The sequence below is a fragment of the Chelonia mydas genome, chromosome 26 (assembly GCF_015237465.2).
Source record: "Chelonia mydas isolate rCheMyd1 chromosome 26, rCheMyd1.pri.v2, whole genome shotgun sequence".
In the NCBI taxonomy this organism is placed as follows: Eukaryota; Metazoa; Chordata; order Testudines; family Cheloniidae; genus Chelonia; species Chelonia mydas.
The window spans coordinates 9,170,072-9,188,041 of record NC_057859.1 but is presented as its reverse complement, the minus strand read 5'-3'; the positions used below and the strand labels follow the sequence as shown (position 1 = coordinate 9,188,041).

The 17,970-nt window shown below is 41.4% G+C and overlaps 1 protein-coding gene across 7 annotated transcripts in view; it reads left to right on the top strand.

Annotated features, from left to right (window-relative positions):
* Positions 1–17,970, top strand: part of LRRTM4 (leucine rich repeat transmembrane neuronal 4) — a 964,988-nt gene that overhangs the window by 355,924 nt on the left and 591,094 nt on the right. For 6 of the 7 annotated variants that reach the window (XM_037886267.2, XM_043536297.1, XM_043536295.1 and 3 more), the window contains one exon: positions 4,896–4,955. The exons of the other annotated variant lie outside the window; for it this stretch is intronic. The gene's annotated coding sequence lies outside the window, so the exon portion shown is untranslated. The remainder of the gene's footprint in view (positions 1–4,895; positions 4,956–17,970) is intronic. 7 annotated transcript variants of the gene reach the window in all.

Here is a 17,970-nt window from a genome sequence, read left to right as displayed (position 1 = left end):
ACTTGCCATACTTCCTATCTTTCCTACACGGTGGGATACTTTGCTCTTGTGTCCTTAATAATGTGTCTTGGAAAAACTGCCAAATCTCTTGAACTATTTTTACCTTTTGACTGGCTTCCCATAGGATTTTACCTTCAACTTCCTGAGTTTGCTGAAGTCTGCCTTCTTGAAATCTATTGTCTTTATTTTGCTGTTCTCCCTCCTACCATTCCTTAGAATCATGAACTCTACCATTTCATGATCACTTTCACCCAAGCTGCCTTCCGCTTTCAAATTCTCAACCAGTTTCTCCCTATTTGTCAAAATCAAATCTAGACCAGCCTCTCCCGATAGCTTTTTCCACCTTCTGACATAAAAAATTGGTCTCCAATACATTTCAGGAATCTACTGGATAATCTGTGCCCTCCTGTGTTATTTTCCCAACAGATGGGTAGTTGAAGTCCCCTATCACCACCAAGTCCTGTGCTTTGGATGATTTTGTTAGTTGTTTACAAAAAGCCGCATCCACCTCTCCTTCCTGACTAGGTGATCCGTAGTAGATCCCTACCATGACATCACCCTTGTTTTTACCCCTTTTATCCTTACCCAGAGACTTTCAGCAAGTCTGTCTCCTGTTTCCATCTCAACCTCAGTCCAAGTGTGTACATTTTTTAATACATAAGGCAACATCTCCTCCCTTTTTTCCCTGCCGGTCCTTCCTGAGCAAGCTATACCCTTCTATACCAATATTCCAGTCATGCATATTATCCCACCAAGTCTTTATGATGCCAACTATGTCATAGTGGTGTTTATTAACTAGCATTTAAAGTTCTTCTTGCTTATTCCCCATACTCCTTGCATTAATATACAGACATCTGAGATTTTGATTTCCACACTATGCTCTCTCTTGTCTCTCCCTTATGCTTATTATAAGGTCCATGCTTTCCCCAGATTCTGACCCTTCTCCCAGGTTTCCAAGTTTTTGACTTACCTGTGGGCTTTGGTCACCTACCCCTGTCGAACCTAGTTTGAAGCCCTCGTCACTAGGTTAGCCAGTCTGTATCCAAATATGCTCTTCCCCTTCCTTGCTAAGTGGACCCATCTCTGCTTAGCAGTCCTTCTTCCTGGAACAGCATCCCATGGTCAAGGAAGGCAAAGCCCTCCTGGTGACACCATCCTTTCAACCAGGCATTTATCTCCAGGATGTATCTGTCCCTGCTGGGGCCCCTATCCTTGACCAGAAAGATTGAAGAGAACACCACCTGCACCCCCAAACCTTCACCCTTGTTCCCAGAGCCCTGTAATCACTTCTGATTTGCTCAGGGTCATACCTTGCAGGATCATTAATGCCCACATGGATGAGTAGCATGGGGTAGTAATCAGAGGGCCGGATGATCCTTGACAGTCTCTCCGTAACATCTCAGATATGGGTCCCTGGCAGGCAGCATTCCTCCTGGGATTCCATGTCAGGCTGGCAGATGGGTGCCTCCATCCCCCTTCAAAAGAGAGTCACCAACCACCACTACCCTACGTTTGTCTCTCTTAAATGGGACATTTATTCACACATCAGTTGAAAGAGTTTTTAACTCAACCCATAACAAGATTTCACCCACCTCATAACGATACCTTGCTGAACTGGAACTTTAATCAGTAGTCCTGAAAGCAGTTCACACAAGCGGGTAAATATTATTATTTTATAGAGGAACCATTGAGGGCACAGGGTGGCTAAGGGATTTGCCCCAAGTCACACAGATAATCAGGGCTAGAGCTGGAAATCAAACCCAATCTAATGATTCCTCATCCAGTGCCTTACCCTCTTGATCACACTTCCCAGCTCCCTTAAATTATGCCAGCCTACACTCATGCTGATGCACATCTCCATATCTGACTGCCACCTCCTATATGACATGACATATAGTTCTCCGTAAGAATAATCATATTTCTAGTCCATAGCATTCAAGCTTACATTTTACTCCTTCAAATGAACCCAGTGTGGAAGGACATTCAGAATATTTCTCTTTCCAGGCATAGAGACGTGCACTTGCCTAATCATATTATTAAAGCATAGTCAAATTCCCAACCTGAGGGTATCTATTTATAAATAAAAGAACATTTTCTAGCCTCCAGTGGTGTAAATTAATGTAAATGCTATTGTTATGCTTATGCCTTACAGTGATGACTACAGGAAATTCAGAATGTTCTCTTTGTGCGTGTGAGAGAGATGGTTCTAATGATGCCAATGACAGAATGAGATTCCTAGCCTTGCATAATCTGTCTTTGAAAAGTGTCCTCCAGAGATTCTTAAGAGCACTGTTACTTCCTGCTGAAAGGCCACTGTCCTTAACACGTGGTTCAGGAATTCTGTATGGATCTAAGGTTGCCAAATCAGAGTTGATGAGCAAGTATTTTGCGGGGCTCTGATCTCACCATGGGAATTGGGAGCTGCCAGTATCTAATTTGCAGGACAAGTCCAAATGATTTTGTCGTGTCCATTAAAAATGAAATTAAAATATTAGTCCCATGATAAAACTGTTAGGGCAAAGGTCCAAAGTCCAGTCTGTATGTCAGGTGACTCAGAAGGGAGGTGCAAAAGCAGCTGAAGGCTCAACTTCACATTCCTTTTTCCTGAAATGACTGGTTGCCAGACTTTTCCCTGATGGTTGGGCTAATGTAGACAGCTGTCAGTGGCCCCAGGTGGCTGTTACTTCTGCCAGGGATTGTTGGGTTACAGGATTATGTTAACTCAAAGGCTTTCTCTCCTTTTCTATGCTAGAAACCAAAGTAACTCACCAGTGAGTGTGTCTTACAAGTCCATCGCTGTTCTGGTCTGCAGAGGACGTGTGTTGTTACAACCCCCAAGTCTGGCTTTCTAATGCAAGCTGCAGTAGCTCATGCTTTTAGCTTTGTAGGTTCCCTGCTCAATCCCTGGTCTGTCGTCCAAGACATCTGCCATTACACCAGGATTTGGGAGTGGAGGTTCATAGGCGCACTAGTTCTCTCTTGGGAGTTTGTGCACGTGTGCACCTGCATCCTCGCAGCGATTGGCCTTCAGAAGAATCCACTGCAGTGGACTTTCTCTAGATTGAGTCGATCTGAGAGAAAAACATGGCCCGGTATTATAAGCAGCTGGGCGATATCTATTCCAGCTTCTTCCTCTGACTGAATGGTGACTATTCTGTGTATGAAGTGGTATCTGCGGATGCCTTTGGAACAAGTAGCTTTACTTACCTATCTCTAAAATAAAACATTCTTTTATCAGCATTTTGTATTGTAGAAAAGAGCAGCGGAAGGGGCAGGAAAAGAGGGGTCTCCAAATGTAAGCTGGCCCTTTAAGAGGTTTGTTGCAGGTGTAGCCTGCCTTTCCAGGTGAAAAGAGGAGGAGGGAGAGGGTGGGGGCAACTCCCATGATGGGACCATGTGACTCAGAACGTGGCCTGCTGGGAGATAAAAAGGCACGGAGAAAGTTTATTTGTAGTTCTGAAACAGGAGAGTGTAGTTTACAGAAGCTAGTGAGAAACGGTGGAGTTCAGGGAGGCAGACTACTAGAAAGAGGGCAGGTGATGTTCTCCAGAACTACTGGGTGAAAGATCTGGGAGAGGAGGGCCTTGCAGGGAACAGGAGCGCGCTAGGTGAGAAGTCCTTGCTGGGAGTTCCACAAAGGACTGTGATCCTGGAAGCAGAGTTAGCAGGAAGCGGAAGCTGGGCTGGAAAGGCTTTTGAATCAAGAGCTATATGGATGATGAAAGTACTAAGCAAGCCAGGGAAAAGAGGCCTGGAAGGCTTTAAGTGTTCTTTTTTGCTAATAAACCACATGCAGAAGGGCAGCAGTGAAAACACCAGTTGGTGGTGATTGGTTTGACGTGAGATAGAAGGTGAACTGAGGCAGCAGATAAGCTCTGGTGCTGGAGTCCAGTTCATTGCTAGTGTAACTCTACTGAAGGCAAAGGAGCTAAACCAGGGATGAGTTGAGCCATAGATTATGGAAGCAGTCAACCTGCATGTAATCTGTAGTCTTTGAAAAGCCAGTGGAGATTGAAATGGCGAGACACATCAAGATAATGACTTCCATGCTCCAAACCCCTCAAATGCAGACCAATAACTTAATAAAACTGATCTGTCTCTCTGACATCTGTTGCTTATCCAGAAATTCTTTTGGATTTGACCTAAACATACAACTGATGGTAATTCACAAACATTCTTCTGACGCTGTCAGCTTGAATGCTTTGGAATTGTGTTAGCAGGGGTCTTGGTAGGATCTCTCTTTAAAACAACCTTTGCTTCCTTGTTGGTGGGGGTGCTCTAGATTTGTGATACCTAGCAACCACAACCACCATTTATTGGGTTGTGTTAGGCAACATGTCAGATCCTCAGAAATGTAGAGCAGTAGTTTTGTGTTTAGCAGCTGAAGTAACACAAAAATAAGACCCAATATATTGAATATTTCATTGTTTGTATGCAAATTTTGTGATTTTCGAATGCTTTGACTGGCAGTACTGCAGAGGTCTATCTGAACGGAATTTACTGCAGCCTCACATCGATAAGGGGATGTGAGACATGGTAGCACCAACCATTTTTGGGAGGCAATTCTATGTGCTAGTGCCATGGTCTCAATCAGCAACTAAAGAAATGTTGTAATTCATGCCTGGAAGCATCAGATCCTGTAGTCAGAAACCTGAGAAAATGTTTGGAGAAAGGCAAATCTATTCGCTGTCATATAAGGTTACGTGAAAGAGCAGGTGACAGGTAAAGAGAGGAACTGTGCTCGGAAAAGATAGCAACAAGGAACTGGGAGAGCCAGACTACCATACATAACTTAGTGCAGAAGCATGGGACGCTCCACTTTGCATTGCAGCCTTATTGGAGGAAAATCTGCAAGGGTTGGCAAACCGTCACTCACTTTAAACTTTGTTTTGCAGCTCCTCCTTGAAGAGAACTTGTCATCCAGAGAGGAAGTGGAAATGCTACTCCTAGATCAGGTAGGACTGCTCTGACGCAGAAGGGGGGGGGGGAAATTGTGGGACACTTATTCCATTATAAACTCCCAGAGTTCAAATCCTTGGAAGCGAGTGAAACTTGATGTTCCTGATATAAAATAAGTGTGCTTTGCATCAGGGAGGAACAACCCTTTGCTTTAGATTGATGCTTATGATGAATACTTGTTATATTTTAGATAGAAATGAGGTGTGGGGCTTTGTCGATATGTGATTTGTTTGTGCATGATGATTCCGATATGTTTGTGCTTCACTGGGCTTTTGTGAACACGGCCTTCATTGGAGGAAGGCTGAGTGGTGTCTCAGGGCCAGAGTCAGCTTTATTACATCACTATAAACCTGGAGTAACACAACTTGAGAGCAGTTCATTTGAGTTGTTGTAGATTTACATAGAGGCAGGAAAGATTTGGCCTTGCATCTCGATAGTTCGTGTTGATAAGAATACCATACCTCCAGTGCCACCTTTAATTTTGTTTATCTCTGTGTTTCACCTTAACAAAGATTTATTTTGCCATCTTCAAGATTAGTGATTAAACTTGGGCTGGTGTAGTACTTACCAGTGTATCGCTGTGTCTGGTTGTGCTAACAGAAAGAATACAGGTTGATAAGCAAAACCACAAGAGCGGAGTGGTTTTTGTGTTTGTGTGGCTGTCTAAAATACATGCATTTTATTCATGTTACGGGTTAAATAAATGGGACAGCTTTTGACTTGGAGGAGACACAAAGTATCAGCTAAAAAAGCCACTTCTTAAGTGGAAAGTAGGGAGCTTTCTGGAAACTTCCCCAAAGGTACCTAAAGAAGAGAGCAGCACTGAAAGAACCTTTATATAAATCCATGGATGAGTTAGTTGGGGATTGGTCCTGCTTCGAGCAGGGGCTTGGACTAGATGACCTCCTGAGGTCCCTTCCAACCCTGATATTCTGTGAATGATTCAATGAAATCAATGAAATGATTCAATGAAATCCAGTTCATAAATTGAGTTCAAGCTTGGTTATTGGTATTGTGAGTGAACTACTACATTTGATCTAACATTGGCATGGACTTGCTCTTGAATCTGTGTGTGTGTGTGTCAGAGATTCAAAATGATAATCTTCATATTGGTTCTTAGAAGTTTGGTTGTACTGAGATATTACAGTCAGGGGAAGCCTAATTACCCGCTGGGTCAGCAAGCTGGGGGTGGTTCTCTGAAAACGCGCAGCATGCAAAATAATTAACATATTTATCTCACCATTTGAGCCATTCATTGCAAGGTATTTCCTATTCAGCAGTCCCTGATATTTGCTCATTTGTACTTCTCTGGAAAACTTGTATGTGAGGATTGCATGTAGCATCAGAAACGTTAATGAAGCCTCACAACACCCCTTTGCGTTAGGTGCTGCACACAGTGTTATACCTACTTTAGGGCCTGAAGCAACTCCCACTGAAGTTTTTCTATTGACTTCAGTCAGAGTTAGGTTGGGCCCACATAGGATTAGAAATTTGAGGCACAGAGAGGTTGTCTTGCCCAAGGGCTCACAATGAGTCAGTGGCAGAGTTGAGAACGGACTTGAACCCAGGAGCCCTGATCGAGAGATGATGTGAGGCTTATTTAATGTTAGTAGAAAGTTCTTATATGAAAGGTGCTTTAAAAATGCAAAAGCAGCCGCTATTGGTTATATCAATCTCTGTAAATGCTGTAAATTCTTGGTGCTCTTTTCCCTTAGCAAAAAATAGGAGAGAAAAAGTAATGCATAAAAAACCGCCGCCACCACCACCAACCTGCATTTCAGTCATGATTAGACGTTTGCCTTGAACCAAACATTTGGTCTCAGGTTGCAGTGGGGGAGGTTTAGGTTGGATATTAGGAAAAACTTTTTCACTAGGAGGGTGGTGAAACACTGGAATGTGTTCCCTAGGGAGGTGGTGGAATCTCCTTCCTTAGAAGTTTTTAAGGTCAGGCTTGACAAAGCCCTGGCTGGGATGATTTAGTTGGGGATTGGTCCTGCTTTGAGCAGGGGGTTGGACTAGATGACCTCCTGAGGTCCCTTCCAACCCTGATATTCTATGATTCGCAAACTTCCAGGAAGTTGGAATCCAGATCCAAATGTTGTGGCTTAACCCCTATCTCTAGCCTTTTATCAACCAGATTCTCAAGTGTCCAGCATCCACAATTGGGAACAGATTTTTCACCTAAATGAGGCCCAGATTTCCAAAAGCAATAAGCACTTAAGTCCCACAGTTATACTTACAGCCAGATTTTCAGCACCCAACATATTGAGATCTCTCTTGAAAATCTAGCCATATGACCTCATTCCTGCTGAAGTGAATAGGGAAATTCCAACTTCACTGACTTCAGTGAAGCAGGATCAAGTCCTTATTGAGGCTTCTCCACAGGAGTTTGAAAAAAAACCTGGTTGGACATGCATATACATTTCTGTATGTTAAGATGAGGCTCCTGTGTGAGCACAAATATTTCTTGCATAAAATATTCACCATTCTCTGTATTAAATATTTCAGAACAATCATACATTTCTATCAGTCACTTTAATTGACACAAGCTCCTTCAGGTCTTTTTTTTGTTTGTTTTTAATAATTAAATCTTTCCGTCTTCATAAAGGGCAAAGGGGGAAAAAACAAGACAAAACATGTGATTCTGTTTTGCAATGTTCAGTCCTTTGGCAATTGCTTCTCCTTGGAGTTTCTCTTTGCCTTATGGCCCAGAGTGAAAATTCCAATCACTACTTGCCAGAAGCTGACAGTTTTCGCAAAACTTTTATCCTCCAGCAGTCCCTTTCCGAATGGTAATTCACACTTTGAACCAATAAGACAAGAACGCTCTTACTTAAGCATTAAACTTAGATCTTCGCACAGGACACAATGTTCTGTGACAAGAATAATTAGCAGTAACCTTTAGAGTCACATGGATCCCGCACAACGTGCAAGAAATTGGTATCCGCATGATTCGTATAGTGCTGGAGGTTCTATAAAGCTTTAATAAGACTGTCATACTGCGATTGGATCTAGTAGCATAGGCCCCTGGGCCTCTGGGGAGGCCCGGAGACTTCATTGGGGTCTCTGCTAGTGGATCTAATTGCAGGATCAGAGGCTTGGTATGTAATTTATTTGTCGAGATGAGGGCAAGTAAATTTCTGATCCAGGCTACAAATCGATTGCTTATTTGCCTGCTTTTTGTGGCAGGGTCTGTATTTGTGTTGCGTATTTGTTTTGTGCGTTTGTACAGCACCGAGCACCGCAGGACCTTCCGCAATACAAGTGATAAATAATGAGTGTGAAGGAATGGAAGATACCTGGTCCCAGTGAACAGGAGTTTCCACTCAGCTCAGCTTTCCCCCTCCATTTGGACCGATGCTCGGGGGAAAGACTACTTAGCGATGGCTTTAATACTTGTGAGATATTAAGGTTCTATACATGGGCCAATTGGTCCAGGTTGAGATTCAAGCCGGGGAGTTATTTTTCTGCTCATGTTAACCTATTTTGCTTTCTTATTATGAACATCTTCCCTGAAGGAAAATACTTGGCCACCTTTAATTGTGTTTATCTTTTCATCACCTGAAATAGCTTCAACCAAAGCCCAAGGTTTGCGGAACTTATTTTTCACTCCAGATCAGAACCATCATTCTTTCCTTGTTGGTTTCATAATGTATGTAACCAAGAATCCTGTTCTCAATAAACCTGAATTAATGAACCTAAAGTTTGGGTTCAGAATCAGACCAGAACCTTTTAGCTAGACCCCATCTCTTTGTCAACGGAGAGGTCCTAAAGTGACTTTGAAGGTCTGTGAGATGTTAAAAGGAGGTTCTGCTTTGTGAGGAGCAATAATTATTGCTCCCCACACATGTCAGGAGTGCCTTATCTGAATGGAACATTTTGATTTTTTTCATTCAAAATGACTTTTTTCCGAACTTTACTTTATGATTAAAAAATAAAATATAAAATAAATTCTAAATCAAAATGGAACATGACAGTTTAATTTAAATAGAACCTTTTAATTGGGAATTCATTTTTTTCAACCATTCCATTTCATGGGAAGTTTTGAACTTTCGACTGGGAACAAAAACAAATATTAAAATGTCAGAATTTTGCATGAAGCAGAAACTCTACATTTCAAGCAGCTCTGTTTAGAACCTTGTGTTTATTACTCAAACAACTTTTCAATTTCTGGCTTATTTTTCAGAAGCGTTTGGTACCTCGTTACTTAAACTCCAAATGAAGTTAATTTAAATCAACACATTTCAGTCTATACCTCATGCAAAGGGCCCAGTCTTGAACTCCTTACTCAGGCAAAAACCTCAGTCGAGTCAATGGGAGTCTTGCCTGAGCAAAAATTTCAGGACTTTACTCTTGTACTGCTCCCATCACAGTGGTATCTGAATGCACCGGGGATGAATTCCTGGCCCGGCTGCAGCCAATGATTTTGCCAATCACTTCATCTTGGATGAAATCCTGGGCTCACTGAAGTATCAAACTGGTTCTTGTTGAGAAATACACTTACTATCCTTATGTTGATTCCTATATCACCAATATCCCCCTCCATCCCTGCCCCCCCCCCAAAAAAAACCCCCAAAACCCACACCAAAAGCCCATCATCCAGAAAAATAAACACACACACACATCAACTTTGGGAGGCTGGGAAACCAACATATTCTTTGCTGGATCCAAAGTGCTTCTCTTTCCTTATGAGGCCTGTAATGATAGTGCAGTGATGACAACTTAATGATAGCAGCCCCGATGACGCCATTCAGAGCCAAGTAGGTGAAGATTACACATTTATTTTGAAAAATAATCATGCAGTTAATTATAGCACTTGACTTTTGTCCTTCCCTTGCCTGGGTTCTTGGGGAGGTTGGTTCGCTCAGCTCGTAAAATACTGCGCCAGTTAGTGTAAAGGTCAAAAGACTCTTGTATTATGATTTGTAATTGCTGGTAATATTGAGTACAATAATTGCAGCATCATTTTAGGTTATTTAACTCATTGCTTTAGCTTTCCTATTTGCATTGTAAATTCTATTCTCTTGTGTACCTACAAGTGCCTCCTTCCTGTTCTTTTGGTAGGGAAAGCCATAAACCAAGAGCCAAGACTCAAACCCTTCTCAAGCTATTCAGATTTAGATCCAAACTTTCTCAGAAATTTGAGGCTCAGGTTCATTACTGTGAAGTGGTCTCTGCCTGTGTTGTGTGGATTGGGAAATGTTCCCCCACTCCTAGCCCAGTACAGTATCAAGTGCAGTCTTCTAAACTACCTCCATTCTGGTGTCTTGGCAGAATTTGAATCCAGGACTTGAAAGCTAAAATCCAAACCAAGCCTTTGAACCTAACCATGTTCTCTTTCACTGCTGCTAATTAGAGAACCACATTAGAGCTGGGTCTCAAAATGCTGGAAAGTTCAGGGGTGTTTGAAGCTGATATTTTTGTTCATGCCCATCTGTGTTTCTCCAGTAGCCTTTTTCTATCCATCTATGTATCTTATGGTTTTGTACTGCCAAACATCACGGTAGTATCTGAGCTCCTTTGACATAAAATCGATTGGCAATAGTGCGGTCCCTAATGAACTTTACCAGTCTTTGGTTCTGGAGTTACAGAAAGCTCTGCTTGGGGAAATATTTTGTAATACTGTTAAGGTGCACCCCAGTATGAGTTGCACATTGGCCCTTACGCTATCTTGCCTGCCACAATGTATACGATGGCAGCCCTTTTTAGACAGGAGGTGTTTATTAAAGGAAAGAGTTACGACTGCAGACACGCTTCTACCCACCTTGAGTTCTAGCATTCTCTCTGTTGTTTACCAGGCCCCACCTCCTATTTGGAGCTATCTCTAAAAGCACACAGAGATATCTAGTGGCTGAATAGCATACTCCTAGTAAGTCTACATTATACTGCTCTGTACAAGCAGGGTAGCTGAGGAGTTCTTCACATGGGCTCTAACTTTCTCCTCTCCTCAGCCAAGTCTATCATGCAGTTGTAAAGGGAGAATTTTTCCCTTTCTCTGCGTATGTATTCACTTTTTTTCCCCTCCTGTGAATGATTATCTATACAAAATGCTTCAAAAGGATTCTTTCAGTTCCAGTGTTCTCAGTTCTTATTTTGTACTCATCTACAGTAATCCAGCCTACAGAGAATGAAAGCTAAGTTGAATGTATGCAAAATCTTTTTTTTTAAAATGTGCAAGAAGAAATTACTTTTCATGCAAACAAGACTCTTTGCTACACAGATGAGCTAATCACAAAGCAAACGTGTTGTTCCAGTCTGTGAATGCAACATGACCATCATAAAATGAATGATGTTTCTTAGAAATGAGATACACTTACGATTGCTCTGTTGTCATGTATATACCATTACATGGTTTTGTCTCATACATACTACCTGTACGTTTTTTATCTAGCATTCTTTGTTACAAGTGGGAGGAGAGGGAAGAATGACAAGGCCAAAACAGCTGAGGATTTAAATGGCTCTCAAAAATAAAACTAAAAGGAATCCTAGACTATCAGGGTCGGAAGAGACCTCAGGAGATCATCTAGTCCAACCCCCTGCTCAAAGCAGGACCAATCCCCAGTTTTTGCCCCCGATCCCTAAATGGCCCCCTCAATGATTGAACTCACAACCCGGGGTTTAGCAGGCCAATGCTCAAACCACTGAGGTATCCCTCCCCCAAATCAAATCAAATCAAATCTCCAAGTAACAAATAAAGATACATGAATGGAATTTTCATTCCATAGGAGATTTTTAAGTTTATTTGCATTCCAAATAGGAATGAAAAACTAAAATTTTGTAACTTCCTGCAAAATGAAAAATTCCAGGGGGGGGAGCTCACTTTGAGGCCATTAAATCATTTCATTTCAGTAACTTACAATCATTTGGTTTTGACTTTTTGTTTACATTATAATATAAATATAACATAATAAATTCAATATTTTAATATATCTACATGAAATATTTGAACATTACCAAAATGAAACGTTTTAACTTTTCCTGTTGAAAATATTGTTGAAATTGACCTGTGAAATGCTTCGGGTTTGACAAAACTGCACTATTCAATGGAAAACTGTTACATCCATTTTTTTCATCCAGATCTAGAAATGAACACCCCTCAGACAAGGCTGGTCTTGAGCAGTCCTTTCTGGGCTCCATACAGTTGCACCCTTCCTAAGGAAATGGACTACAATGATCAGATTCATCTGTATTTTTGCATTATGCCCATTCAGCTCCCTGCAGCCAGTAAATCCCTCTCGCCTAACATAGCAAGCTAGCCTCCATTGTGAAATGCGTCACACTATATATTCCTTTGTGCCTCGTGAGTGAAATGTTTAATTTCCTCTCTGGCCACTGGTTTGTCTGTGGCTTAACATTTGGGGATAGAAATCTGTCCAGACAGTTGTAGTGCACGCATGCTGTGTCTCTTCACTCCTACCTATTAACTAGTCAGCCCCACGGTAAAAAAATCTAGTTTTTAATTCATCTTCTCATTTGTTCTTCATTCTTCCCTCTTTTTGCATTGCTGACTATGGAGATGGTGGCGTAAGAGTTGAGTCTTGCAACAGGAGGGTGGTTGCGAGCACATAGAAAACCAGTTACCAATTGAGAAAAGGGCTGTTGTGTAGCTCAGTGCCTCTAGTGCTTCCATGATCCTAAATTCTCCTGGCACAACCCTCAGGGACCTGTATATGTTAAAGCACTCAGAAGGTCGGAGAAAAAGCTTATTTATTAGCTGCATGAGCATTCAGCTCAAACCAGAACTGTTCAAGTCTTGGGAAACATCTGTGTGGAGGTACTGGTATTGTTGTGTAAGTATATGGGATATTACTACACAGGCCAAGAAGGACATGGTCTCTATTGGTAGGCGGAGCTCTGGAGTGGAAGGCATAACGGGGCTGCAGCGAACAGGTTCCAATTTCCGTAATGTTAGGGTTAAAATTAACATTTTAAATACAGGCTCTCCTTCATACATTAAGAACACAATATCTAGTTACCAATAGGCATGCTCAAAGGCCTAACACTTCCATCCTCTAAGGATAAATAATGTAAATAGTATGGAAGTAATTATGCTATCATGGTGCAATCACCACTGTTTCAATTTAACCCTCGTGTAAGCAGTTTCAGCATGACTGGTTTCAGTAAATCTGCACATGTTTACTCAAGAGCTGGATATTAAAGATATCATATTCTCTTAAAATAGGGTGACCAGATGTCCTGTTTTTATAGGGGCAGTCCCGTTTTTTGGGACTTGATCTTAAATAGGTGCCTATTACCCCCCACCCCATGTCCTGTTTTTTCACAGTTGCTATCTGGTCACCCTATCTTAAAATTGTTTTAGGTTGTAAGTGACTTGAGGAGGGGCCTTTGTATTTCTTTGTTCCGTGCAGTGGTTGAAACATGGTTGAAGCCATCGGAGATCAACTAATAATAGGAAATGATCACTCTGGCATTATATTAAATGCAACTGGGAAACCAATGAAAACTTGGCTTCTACATATTGAGATTTGTTTCCTTTGGAAGAGAATTAGCCAATGCAAGAGGCTGTTATGGCTGATTTAGCACTTCTGCAAAATGCCTTTTGTGTCTCAACAGTTGAGTCCTTTGAGTAAGAGTTTAGTTAACGTATAAACAGAGGAGCAGAGGAATTACCATATGTCATCAGAGAAGAGATCCATCTAGTCTCGGGTAACCGAAAAGCAAGTGTGAAAAATTGGGACAGGAGTGGGGGTTAATAGGCACCTATACAGTATAAGAAAAAGCCCTGAATATCGGGACTGTCCCTATAAAATCAGGACATCTGGTCACCCTAATCTAGTCAAATAGTCTCTGACAGTGGCCAGTACTTTAAGCAAAAGGTGCATGAATCCGCATTAAACAATGAATGAATAATCTGCATGGGTCGGGCGGGGGGGAGGGAGAGTTCTTAAACCTCATTGGTTACTGGTTGATTTAATGCCTTGAAGTATCATGGTTTATATCTCCGATGCATCTTTATCATGTCTGTGGATGTTCACTTTAACCATATACATGTCTATTTATTTACTTTTAATTCTATTAAGATTTTTGTCCTAAATAATAGCTTATAGTTCATTACAAAATATAATTTGCATATCAAATTATATTACCCACTTTATTCTGTTGCATGTACATCTGTTTCATTTTTCAGTGCAAGTATTGTACCTCATTAAAAAAAAATATTGACCTACTATGGAAGGCTTTGGGTATCAAAATACCTCAGATACTATATTTCCCAGCACTAATTAAAACAGTGGTCCACTGCAGTAATAAACATCTTATACCAAATGTGATGGGACAATTTATAAATGCCTTTATTCTATTAAGTGTTTGTCTTCATAAATGTGATCCATAGGAACAATAATGTTTTAAGACTTTACGATAGCTAGTTTTCTACCACTTTAGAAGTTAGCCTGTTGATAGCGGATGCACTGCCATTACTATTTAATGGTGTTGTTAAATATTCATATTAGGATAATAGTAGTTGAGATCGGGGCCCATTGTCCTTAGCATTATAGAAACACATAAGGAGACATAGTTTTACACTTACACACACACAGAATAAGGTCCCTGGTTAGGAAAGCAGTTAAGCACAGGCTTAAGTTTGTCGCTATTCAGGAAAGTGCTTAAATATGTGTTTAACTTCCGCTGAAGTCACTGGGACTTAAACACGTTGTTAGGGTAGTAGAGCATGCACTTAAATGCTTTCCTGAATTGCATATTGTTGAATCTTGCAAATATTTATGCCTATGAGTCATCCCATTGAGTTCAGATGTGTAAGTGTTTGCAGGATTGTGGCATGAGACATTAAAATGTATGTTCCTAACTAATGTTTCAGTGACAAAACCTTTGTTGGACTACAAAGTCCTGCTTTATTGAAGTAATATTCTCAATGTGGCTTGGGATACTGGTAGTGTAGATTGCTAAGTTTCAGAGTAACAGCCGTGTTAGTCTGTATTCGCAAAAAGAAAAGGAGTACTTGTGGCACCTTAGAGACTAACCAATTTATTTGAGCATAAGCTTTCGTGAGCTACAGCTCACTTCATCGGATGCATACTGTGGAAAATACAGAAGATGTTTGTTTTTATACACACAAATCATGAAAAAATGGGTGTTTATCACTACAAAAGGTTTTCTCTCCCCCCCACCCCACTCTCCTGCTGGTAATAGCTTATCTAAAGTGATCACTCTCCTTACAATGTGTATGATAATTAAGGTGGGCCATTTCCAGCACAAATCCAGGGTTTAACAAGGACGTGTGAGGAAGGGGGCAGGAGGCTCCGGTATAGGGTGGTGTTTATGTGACTGTCGTTTATTAGCATTGTAGTGTCCAGGAAGTGGATCTCTTGTGTGGACTGGACCAGGCTGAGGTTGATGGTGGGATGGAAATTGTTGAAATCATGGTGGAATTTCTCAAGAGCTTCTTTTCCATGGGTCCAGATGATGAAGGTGTCATCAATATAGCGCAAGTAGAGTAGGGGCGTTAGGAGACAAGAGCTGAGGAAGCGTTGTTCTAAGTCAGCCATAAAAATGTTGGCATACTGAGGGGCCATACGGGTACCCATAGCAGTGCCGCTGATTTGAAGGTATACATTGTCCCCAAATGTAAAATAGTTATGGGTAAGGGCAAAGTCACAAAGATTGACACTTCCTGGACACTACAGTGCTAATAAACGATGGTTACATAAACACCACGCTATACCGGAAACCTACTGACCGCTATTCATACCTACATGCCTCCAGCTTTTACCCTGACCACACCACACGATCCATTGTCTACAGCCAAGCTCTGCGATACAACCGCATTTGCTCCAACCCTCAGACAGAGACAAACACCTACAAGATCTCTATCAAGCATTCTTACAACTACAATACCCACCTGCGGAAGTGAAGAAACAGATTGATAGAGCCAGAAGAGTTCCCAGAAGTCACCTACTACAGGACAGGCCTAACAAAGAAAATAACAGAACGCCACTAGCCGTCACCTTCAGCCCCCAACTAAAACCCCTCCAACGCATTATCAAGGATCTACAACCTATCCTGAAGGATGACCCAACACTCTCACAAATCTTGGGAGACAGGCCAGTCCTTGCCTACAGACAGCCCCCCAACCTGAAGCGAATACTCACCAACAACCACATACCACACAACAGAACCACTAACCCAGGAACCTATCCTTGCAACAAAGCCTGTTGCCAACTGTGCCCACATATCTATTCAGGGGACACCATCGTAGGGCCTAATCACATCAGCCACACTATCAGAGGCTCGTTCACCTGCACATCCACCAATGTGATATATGCCATCATGTGCCAGCAATGCCCCTCTGCCATATAAATTGGTCAAACTGGACAGTCTCTACGTAAAAGAATAAATGGACACAAATCAGATGTCAAGAATTATAACTTTCATAAACGAGTCAGAGAACACTTCAATCTCTCTGGTCATGCGATTACAGACATGAAAGTTGCGATACTACAACAGAAAAACTTCAGATCCAGACTCCAGTGAGAGACTGCTGAATTGGAATACATTTGCAAATTGGATACAATTAACTTAGGCTTGAATAGAGACTGGGAGTGGCTAAGTCATTATGCAAAGTAACCTATTTCCCCTTTTCAGAGTAACAGCCGTGTTAGTCTGTATTCGCAAAAAGAAAAGGCTGAGCTGTAGCTCACGAAAGCTTATGCTCAAATAAATTGGTTAGTCTCTAAGGTGCTACAAGTACTCCTTTTCTTTTTGCTATTTCCCCTTGTTTTCCTAACACCCCCCGCCCTCCCCTTCCTCAGACGTTCTTGTTAAACCCTCGATTTGTGCTGGAAATGGCCCACCTTGATTATCATACACATTGTAAGGAGAGTGATCACTTTAGATAAGCTATTACCAGCAGGAGAGTAGGGTGGGGGGAGAGAAAACCTTTTGTAGTGATAAACACCCATTTTTTCATGATTTGTGTGTATAAAAACAAACATCTTCTGTATTTTCCACAGTATGCATCCAATGAAGTGAGCTGTAGCTCACGAAAGCTTATGCTCAAATAAATTGGTTAGTCTCTAAGAAGCCACAAGTACTCCTTTTCTAGATTGCTAATGTAATTGTAACTACCAAGATCAATGCTGGAAAATGTGTGGTACCTATATCAAGATTGATCATTACATCCTTCTTATTATGTAGTACTGAAAAGTCCCTGTCAAGAAGATCAGGGACCAATTGCTAGGCTTTGTAAAACATTTAGAGAGACTGTCCCTGTCCTAAATATCTTTTATAATGTAAATAGGCAAGGCAGACAATGGAAGGTGGAACACACACAGAATGGCAAAGAGACTTGCCTAAGGTCACATAGCAAGTCAGTAGCAGAGCAGGGAACAGAATAAAGGTCTCCTTACTCCCAGTCCAATGCCCTATTCACTGAATCATGTTGGATCATTTAAGCTTTTTCTGTTTGTCTAGATAGCTTTTGAAGCATCCAGCCGTGGCTGCTTTTGGGGACAGGATTTTAGACTAGGTGGGCCATAGCCCTTTCCTTCTATGGGACTAGGTTTTGTCCTTATCGCTTCTTCCTGCCTACTACTGGTGTTCAGTTTCAAGATACTGGACTGGCTGTTTTGAAAGTTACCATTCTAAAAGAGCTTTTATTTAATTGGCCACCTCATTTTTGTAATTTCAGTCACATTTCTCCCAACTAGTAAGATCAGAACATGGTCTGAACTGTGTGCATGTAATGAAGCTCAGTAAATGATAGAACTTTCAAAGGAATCAATGGAACATCAAACCCTTTTTTAAAGATGGCTTCCTAATTTGAACACTTTTAATTGTAGCTCTCTTAAAAAGACCTGTCTCATATTTATCTCATGGCTACCTCATGCTTCTGTCTGTTCAATCAGCATGTTTCCTCTCATCTTGTACTTGGGTTGTAAGATCAGTGTCTACCACAATAGGGCCCTGATCCCTGACTGGAACCGTGAGGTGTTTTTGCGATGCAAACAATGTAATACCTAGACCTCATATAGCACA